This window comes from Ceratina calcarata, unplaced genomic scaffold (assembly GCF_001652005.2).
Source record: "Ceratina calcarata isolate Rehan_Ccalc_2016 unplaced genomic scaffold, ASM165200v1 scaffold447.2, whole genome shotgun sequence".
Lineage (NCBI taxonomy): Eukaryota > Metazoa > Arthropoda > Insecta > Hymenoptera > Apidae > Ceratina > Ceratina calcarata.
In genome coordinates, this window is record NW_017168598.1 from 22,126 (window position 1) to 32,130 (window position 10,005).

At 36.7% G+C, this 10,005-nt stretch overlaps 1 protein-coding gene across 3 annotated transcripts in view; it reads right to left on the reverse strand.

The window, feature by feature from the left end:
- LOC108627185 (uncharacterized protein DDB_G0283357) overlaps positions 1-10,005 on the reverse strand; it is a 44,558-nt gene that overhangs the window by 18,343 nt on the left and 16,210 nt on the right. The window lies entirely within an intron of this gene.

Consider the following 10,005-nt stretch of genomic DNA (forward strand, 5'->3'; position numbering starts at 1 on the left):
ACATGCTCCAAAGTTTTGAGCGAGACTATATATTCAACACAATCAAAAGTGGAAGTCCGCAGCTCCTCCAAGTTTCTTGAATTTAATCCCACGATATCGTAGAATGTAGAACAAACCCTATGTTACATAGAAATTGTCGTGGTTCTTCGGAGACAAATTAAAAAGGAACCGATAACGGTAGCGACGCGACGACGCCGCGCCGTTTGAACGTCTACCAAAACAACAGGCAGAGTTGCCGTTGGCGCGCATTCATATCATTTAGTCGTGCGCGAACTCGATAGAGGACGTGTTTAGGAACAGATTACGAAACTGCCCTGACCTGATCAATTGCGCGGGCATCGATTGGTTTCTGGAATGGCCGAAATCCCACGCGAAGTTGGCAACAAGTCCCTCATGAATCTCAATCTGACGCTATACCATATAACGAAAATAAAGCGATTGGACTTCCGGTCGCGCCTTCCCTACACCGTCGCCTCTTTCCGCCCGGTCGATTCCATTCGATTCCGATTTCTCTCCTCTTGAAATAGAGACGGAGGAAGAGAAACGGGCGAACCGCATCTTCGTTTTTTCTTCGTCTCGTGGAATCCGATTATTTTCCTCCCGACGGTTTGCGGATGTTATCGCGTCTGGAGCGGGACGTTTCTGCCGATTTAATGTATTCGAATTTGTTCCAATCGTTCCTGGTGTCTTACGGTAAATTTAAAAACTGGAATCTGGTTACAGTAAATCTAAGATTTAACGGAACCCAGTGTAACGGACTTCGTCTTCAACGAATATTTTAATTAATAAATAAAATTGTTTATGGCAAAAAATTTTCTTCGTTCTAGCGAAAAATGCTTCAAACAAAGGTTGTAGCTCTAGTTGTCAGATATAAAAAAGGTTCTGTGCAATTTCTTTCTAACTCGTTAAGGAATAATTGGCAATGAACGAAATAATTAATTGATTAGTTTTGAAGTATTTAAGATAAAAGGAAATTGTATATGACCTTTCTTATAGGTAATAGCAGTACCTATAACTTTTATTTAAAGCATTTCTCGAAATTTTGAGAAAAAAAATTTTTCAATTTTTTCGAGATTTTTCCAAGGGGTACCCCTTCAGTTTCACGAAATTTTCGTTTTTTGCCAATAACTTCCAAACGGATAGACTTAGAGGGGCGTTTATATGACCATTTTGTAGAGGACGACGAGATCTACAATTTCTGTATAAAAAAATTTCACTAGCGTCAATAGTTAACGAGTTATTTGCAAAAAACTGTTTTTTCGTTTTTTGCAAATATCTCGTTAAATATTAATGCTAGCAATATCTTTTTATACAAAAATTGTAGATCTCGTCGTCCTCTACAAGAAAGGTCCTATGCAATTTTCCCGTATCTCCAACGGTTTGGGAGTTATTGAGGAAAAACGAAATCTTTTGCCAAAAGTTGGCCGTTTCGACGATGGAATGGTCGGATTTTGTCAGTACCCATAAAATGCCAATTAACTGCACTTAACTCATTAAATATTGAAATTAGAAGAAAAATGCATAGAACCTATCTTGTAGACGACATCAGGACCTACAACTTTCGTCCGAAACATTTTTCGCTAATCTCAATAGTTAACGAGTAATTTACAAAAAACGAAAAATCAGTTTTTTTATAATTGCTGTCCTCGAAGATTCTGTTTAATCTCCGCACAATAAACACGAATAAATCTATTAAACGACTGTAACACTAACAGAAACAATAGTTGCACCTACCTTTCCCTTAGGTCTCTTCTGCTAAAAGGAAAATGAATGGACCGCAGATACGTGAACCCGAAAGATATCATTTATTTATAATTTATAAGGGCAAACAATTATTAAATTTACATAGGAAGGACACTTTCAGTAAAACAGTTGCTAAACCACGTTACACGATGCTTAACATAAAAAAGAAAACTAATCAGAGTCTAATCACAGGCTTCGCTGATATACATATACGTAGTCTTTCGCCGAACGACGTTAATACGATAGGTACGTCGTAAAACAATTTAATTAGAATTATGGAACATTGTCGAAGCGAAAGCACGATAATTATATGCATCTTTAGTCGCTAATTACATATAAAAACATACTAATCTTTCATCGCTCCTTAGCGAAAAAAAATAAAGTCCAATGTGATCTGTGATCGAATTGATATTAAACATAACCTTCAAAACTTGTTCTTTCGCTCTTTCGCTCCCTCGTTCACTCTTTATTTTTTCCCTTGCTCTCCCTCTCTCTCTCTCTCGTTTTCTCTCACTATCTCTCCTCTCGCCTTAGTCATTTAACCCGGTTTCTTCCTCCGCTTCAATTCCTCTATACGTCATCTATACAATAGCGTCACATAGTAAACTATTTAGGTACAAACAGGAGTTTTATATTCACGCATCCACGAGATAAATTCATTAAGCTCAAGGTCTTATTTCTACTTGTTACGAAAAAACATGGTCCGGTGTGTAGCGTCCAACTTTGCGCGAGAAACATTTATTAACATTCGTATTACTCTGGCCGTTCGCTGTACTCAATTCGTTCGATCGATTTGCGCGGAAGATCTGGGCGCAAGTTTAGGAATGCGTCTATTTCCGATTTAAAAAAAAAAAAATAACTAGAGAGACGCGCGCAAAGCGAACTTTGACAAAGTCTGCTCGGAAACGATACGCTGATACGAAATGAAGCACGCAAAAGTACAGTAGAAAGGATTTTCTTAAACGTATTATGGAAACTTCGACGGTAGATATATATATAGTGTATATATATTTATATATATATATACTGATTGGACAGCTACGATTCGTCTAAATATCGATTACGGGGAGACACGTGTCCAATGCTGTGTCTCGAGCACGTGGTTACACGTATTCTGTACGCGTTCTTCTCCATTCGATTTTATTTCGTAAGAATGGTCGACGTTTTCCTCTGCTTCTAACTTAAAATTAATACATATCGGTATATGTATGTATATGCAATTCGTAACATCGAAATTAATGTTTTACTTGTTGAGCAAGGGTCTAAAACATTCCTTTTTTTCTTCACCAACTAGCGAAACTAAGGCTATAACATTCATATATAAACGATTATTTGTGCATGCTGCTTCGAAGAGGTGCACGTCCATTGAATCGGGGGATCAATGAAACATTCGAAATGATATGACTCGAATATTATCTCATAATACTTCGATACTTCAAAGGTGGAAAATGAATAATGAAGAAAGTTTTATTGAAGAATCATTGAAAATCTTACTTTTATCATTAATAAAAGGTTATGTGATTGAAAATTCGAATATGAACAGACGCCATTTTGTTATTTCTTCTTGAACAGGTATAGTAAGTGACCCAATTTCTGTTCAGGTAACAATCTCTAACAGTTTCTTCTTATCATTTTTAGTAAAAATTGTTACGTTGAAGGGCTGAAAGTACTTAATCAAATCTGAAAGAGCCCCGGCAAAGAAGAAAGAAAATTTGTTGTGTGAGATTAAGGTTAGGAAAGTATTTCTTCGAAGCAGGTGCATCACAGTTATACAATTTTCGTTATCAGCGACTGGGTTGTCTATCTAATCGTAGTTACACCTTACAGTCTAATTTCATAATTTGTCCGCGTCTACGGTAGGTACAGTATTATTGACAATCATTAAGACGGATCCTACTATTTAAGTATAATTAGGTACATTTTGTGCAAGGTAATCGTTGTGTGACAGAATATAGGACAAGTGGCTACGCGTTCGAACGACTGAAGCGTCATTTTTTTTAAAACGATGTCTCCTCCCCCATCTATCTCTCTCTCTCTCTCTCTCTCTCTCTCTCTCTCTCTCTCTCTCTCTCTCTCTCTCTCTCTGTCTGTCTCTCTTTCATTTATGTATATACGCATTTCTTGTTCTCTTTATTTCCTTGTTCTTAATTAGTTCTTTCTGATTAAATTCCCCAAATGAGAAACGAAACAAGAGGATCCGACTCGTCCGATGTATAAAGTATATAAAGGTTTCTACCACAGCCCATTTAACGATATATCATTCATATATATATAATATATTATGTATACATATATAATATGTATATATAAAAAAACACTAAGAACGACAGTTAAATTTCTTCCCGTCTCCATTTCAGACTTAAGCATCCACCACGGTTTTATCTCCAGTTTCATTCATCGGTTTCTATTTCCCATTACCGTGTCCCTCCGCTCGAAACTGTTTACGCCGACCGTCATCGAAATCGTTCGACTATAAGTCGATTGCTTTTGTCCGAAGTAACTCCACGACGTTACGTAAATATCTATTCGCGTAGCGTTTAAGTCAAAGGATGTAGAAGATTCACACCCGTTGTAGACGTCGAGGGGGTGGCTCGAAGGAATAGCGTAATTAGAGAAAAACGTTGTTGAGTCCTTAAAAGTTTCACTCTAGTTCGTTTCGATTGTCGATTCTCAGTTTCACTTGGTAATTGCGGTTTTTATTTGGGGTACCAGCGTTGTAAAAGTCACAGCCCGAAAGCATCGAGAAAGTTGAACAAACGAACAACCGACTATATCCGTTTATTTTATTCCTCCTTAGTTTTATTGCCTCCACGAGCTTTTCGTTGTCCCGAGTGTAACACACGAATACGAACAGGGAAGCCGTTTCGGCAAAAATTATATAGCAAAAGAGGGGCGCGTTAGAAATTAATCACACTTAGTTTCTTCGTTTGATTTCATAATTTATGCTCGTGGCGTCGAAATCGAACGAACATGGCCAACAATGTCACGATACGGCCCTGAGTAGAAGCTTAGGTGGGGATGCGTTAAGTGGTACGAGCGTATTATGGTCTGCCAAGTTACTGCGACTACTGCACGAGGTGGGGAGAGTTGTTAGAGTAGGGAGAAATGATTTGCCATGCCTGCTCGTCGATATTTCACTATATCCTTTTTTTTATTGCCTCTACGAGCTTTTCGTTGTCCCGCACATAACACATGAAGAAGAAAACTGTTTTCTCCCTATTCTAATAGCGATCCCCACCTCATGCAGTAGCTAAAGTAACTCGGCGAGCTATAATACGCTCATACGCATCCCCACCTGTGCTCGCGCTCAGGGCCGTGTCACGTAGGCGACAACAGTTGGCCATGCCTGGGCGTTGGAAAAACCTTGTTACCTCGTTCGATTTCATAATTAATTTCTACGTATAAAAAAAGAGAAGGGATTCACTGATTGTGAACACACCGAAGTCTCTGAACGGTCTTATAGAAAGTACACAGTAAAAGCGGCTCGTCTACAGTCTGATTAAACGTACACGTATTTAAGGAACTGAAATGAGAAATTCGCAATGGGACGTTAGTGAAAATCAGTTTTTATTATACCATTGTCCGCGAGAGCGAAGAGACGGCTCGAAGGTATCGTTCGATGCGATGTTGTAAATTGCACGACGTATCGATCAATAGTTCCTCTGAAATATCTTCCTTTCTGGGCAGTATTTAATAGTATATTATCGCGATTAGTCTTCTAACACGGGTTAGTCGAGAAACAGCCGCAAAGTAACGCAACGTTATACGAGAGTAAGCGTAACGAATATAAAAATTCATCGATCATTATTTATAGGCAAACGATCGTCCGCGAGTAACGACGAAAGTGGATAGTTTCTTCCCCCTTAATTTGTAATTTTTATCACAAACAACAACAGCGACAACATATACACAGGAATATAATGTAGTGTCCGTAGAAAAGTTATTTGATAATCCATTCAGTATGAAGAAGTCAAGGGACATACTTCTGCCATTAGAAACGTTTTAAACGACGCTCAACGTTCGTTAGAAATTTATTCAAAAATGTTACATCGTAGGGGATGTAAAACTGTTTGGTTCGGTATTAATGAAACTAACTGTAGGCGACGGGTAAAACGTTTCGATGAAAATGTCCGCTGCTAATATGAATTTTAGCGTCGTTATTGGTGATGATTCCATTCCACTGAATAGTTACCGTTTATTTTGTGCAATTCGCGAAGGGTGCACGGCTGCCGCCATATTTTAAGAATCTCTACAGTCTTTAGAATGTGTGTGTAGGTAAATATATTATGATAAATGTGTATTCTGCCAGCATTCATCTTTGAGACGTTGCACCTGCGCATAAAATGATGCGAGCATTCTTTTTCTTTGATACATATTTTGTTCAAACATCTTTATATATTTCTCTCTCTCTCTCTCTCTCTTTCTCTCTCTCTTGCTCTGTGGCGCGCGCATTTTTCTATCCCTTTTTCAATAGTATTTATGCGGATAAGACATCGTTTGCTTAAAATTTGATATTCATGGACGCAATGTTAATGTTCAGTCAAATTTTAAGCACCAGAAGTTGAAGGATAATTTTATTTATTAATACTAACGCTCGAATTCGAACCAGACTGACTCAAGTGCAATATTTACATTTGAGTAAATGGTGGAACTTCTTTTAATATTTAACCGAAGTGTTTAATTTTCTTTGAAGTGGTAGAAGGTTTCGTTTATTGCTCAATTTTTATAGTGGTTCTTATGAAACTTTGTATATGTTGTAAATTAAAACTACAGGAAGTTTTTAATTTTTACTAGTGACCATGTATTAAGACCTTCACTTTTATATACTATAAACCAGGCATGAGCAAACGTACTACTTATCGCAGGCATCGCTAACTGTGTGACACGGCCCTGAGCGGGAGCACTGGTGGGGATCGCTGTTAGAGTGGGGAGACATCAATTGGCCATGTCTGCTGTACACTCAACCTTCTAACATCTCAATGAAAACTAAATTATTCGGTAGGGTATTAAAAAGATCAATAATTCTGTGTTCACTTGCATCAGAATACAGTGAATTCACGCAATTAATTGAACAGATCTAAAATGTTCCAATTTCTGTATACGTCACAATTTCTACTTACTGACTTATTTTTCTAGAATTTTAAGATAACATAAACTTCTATTCATAGACTAATTTTTCAATAATTTTGAGATAACATAAAATTATAAAAAAATACGCCGGTGAATAGAAATTGCGACATTTAACTTACTTACAAAGCTGAAAAATATTTACTTTTTTATTAGTTTATGCTTTATATTCAAGCTAATACATGATTAGTTCATTGTATTAGTTTTGTTATAGTCAGACCTTGTCTATAATACAAATCCAAAATCAAATATGAAATTTTATTGCAAAAACGTCAAACGATTCATTAAGATGAGAATATAAATATAAGTATTCAAAATGGCGACCGATTAATAGGTAAGAATAGAAAACATGAGTTCTTTAAGTGCGTGGTTCACTGTATTATGTTTGTCAAAGTCAGACCTTGTCTCTAATACAGATTAAAAACCAAACCGATCACTTTTTATAAATTTCTCAATTCATCTTAAATATGGAGCTTAATTTCTAACACACCAAACGACACGAAGATAAAAATGCAAATATAAATATTCAACATGACGACTGATTAGTACATAAGAATAGAAAATGTGAGTACATCTGCTTGGTTCACTGGTATCATTTTCTTTAAAGTCAGATCTTGCTTATGATACTAATCAAAAGGCCAACCATTAAGATGAGAAGAAGAAAAATGAAAATGATCAATTTGGTCAATAATGTTGTTCATTCACTTGCTGCAGCAACATGACACCAAGAATCATACATAATCTCGAATGTTTCTCAGATCATTTACACTTATTTAGAAAATCACTGAGTCGTGTTAAGGCAAATTCCGACTGTTGATTTTGCTCTATCCCAGGTGATCAAATTCATTCATCAAAAGATTTCGAATAAACCCAACTCAAATGAAAATATCTTTATACCTTCCACTGTGAATCAGTGAATGCTCATACAAAATGAACAATCGAAATTCACGTGCAATGCAGCAAACGAAGGCATCCAGACAAGTAGATGAACGTACAAACTCACAATTCGGCGAGATTATTTGCACGAGCAAATCCTACTTAACTCATTGTCAGTCGAAAATATTCTGCATCTGCTATAGATGTATAGTAAATGTCCCAATTTCAGTTCACAACTTCTACTCACTGCCTCTTTTTTCCATATGCAATCTTCAGTCAGTGAAAAGAAATTGTGATGTGAACAAAAATTGGGACATTTACTATGAACAGAATGTTCATTTCAAATCTAACACCTAAATCATTTCCATTACTATTGAAACTAAGAGAAGACATTAAATAGGATGTACATGGTTTTAAGGCTTTTCATCATAGATACACGCCTTGAAACCTAGTCATTTTTTCTTAGTTTCAATAACAGCAGAAATAATTTCGGTGCTCGAGTTAAAATTAACACCCTGTACGTACTTACTTCGCCTATGGCGGATAGTAAGATTACACGTCGGTTCGCAGACGTAACCCAAATCACTTACTGGGATATGTTCGAAATTTGATAAAATTCTGCAGACCGAACTTCGAGTGTCGGTCTGAAGCTACATAAGCGATAATAGACTAGTAATCAGGTGAAATTTTCAGAGCCCCTTTGTCCGCCTCTCCTCCACTGACATTGGGTTACATTCGTACAAGCATCATTAAACTAGCGATCTTTAAAAAATGATTAACAGCAACTAGAACCTTTTAAACGTAACGTTAGTGAAGATGATATATCGTTTATTCATCAGGCCAAAATTATCTTGTAAATTGACTATATCCCTGACCATGTTAGTACGTTGTATCTAAAGGAACTATCACTAACATTGATAATAACGTAAGCAAATTTCAAGGGGCTATTACAGAGTGGCGACATTTTATATTAATTATTTTTATAACGCAAAGCGTTATAAAACCTCGGGCATGGCCTACTGTGTCGCGAGACGGCCCTGAGCGGGAGCATAGGTGGGGATGCGTTAAGTGGTATGAACCTATTACAGTCCGCCGAGTTACCGTGAATACACGAGGTGGGAAGAGACAGTACAGTAGGGCGAAACATGCTGCCTCAATTATTAATGTTTTCTCTGCGTGATAACTGAGGCAATAAAAGTTGAAAAAAGTTTAAGAATCTGAATTTTTGTTTCAGATCATCTGGAGGGCTCCAATCACCTACGCCATGAGAAGTAAATAAATAATTTATATTTATATTATTCAGCGAGGAAAATGTTTTTTATAATATTACATAATAAATGTTATATGCAATACTGTAATAGCCCCTGAATTAAATACACGTCTCATAGAAATTACGTATTCTATTTTGATCATGGAACTTTATTCGACAGATCTTGATAGTGTAAGATAGAGCTCGTACATTTATTCTCTTTAGAATAGTAATGATCATTGTCATCGTCGCTAGTAAAAGAAACTAACCGGGAACCACGAGCCACGAACTCTTAAAGCGACGTTTGCAAACGACGTCCTCAATCAAATTTCTTAATCAATCAATCTTGACACGGCAAGGAAATCCTGTTTCAGATCTCGACCGTTCAGATTATCCATTCAAATACCCATGGAACATCAAATGCACCCCCTCCCCACCCTCGCAGTTCAAATCTATTTTAAATAATTATTGTAACGCGATCGTTGTATCGTATTTGGTATTTAATGGTCCGCAAACCAAACAATGTTCTTTACACGACGTCCAAATTTATTATTTAGTTATTTTGCTATTTATTTATTTATTTTATTTATTTATTCATTAGTTATCCGCTTTATATCATCTGACCGTCGTTGATAAGCGGAGTCGGACTTTTTCTTTTACTTTCTCAAGTAGCGTAGGACGATTGTCATCGTATAAATGAATGGATTACATCGATTCGCTTAAAACAGTGCAGCTTAAGCTTAACCCTTCTAGTGCTTCTATATCAGCTATCAGTAATAATCAATTATTTTCAGACACGTAAACGTTGCATGCTTTCCATTACTCTTACTCTAGCCAGTTTATCAAAATTCTTTCACAAACAGCGTTGATCTCTAGGACATAGTACCAGGGTTATGAGTCTTGATACATGCATACAAGTGAATTGTTTTAGAACCATACAAGTTGCCTTTCGAAAAATAAAAGTCACCTAACAACGAATTTATACCAGAATTATTAGCTCGCGAATCCAA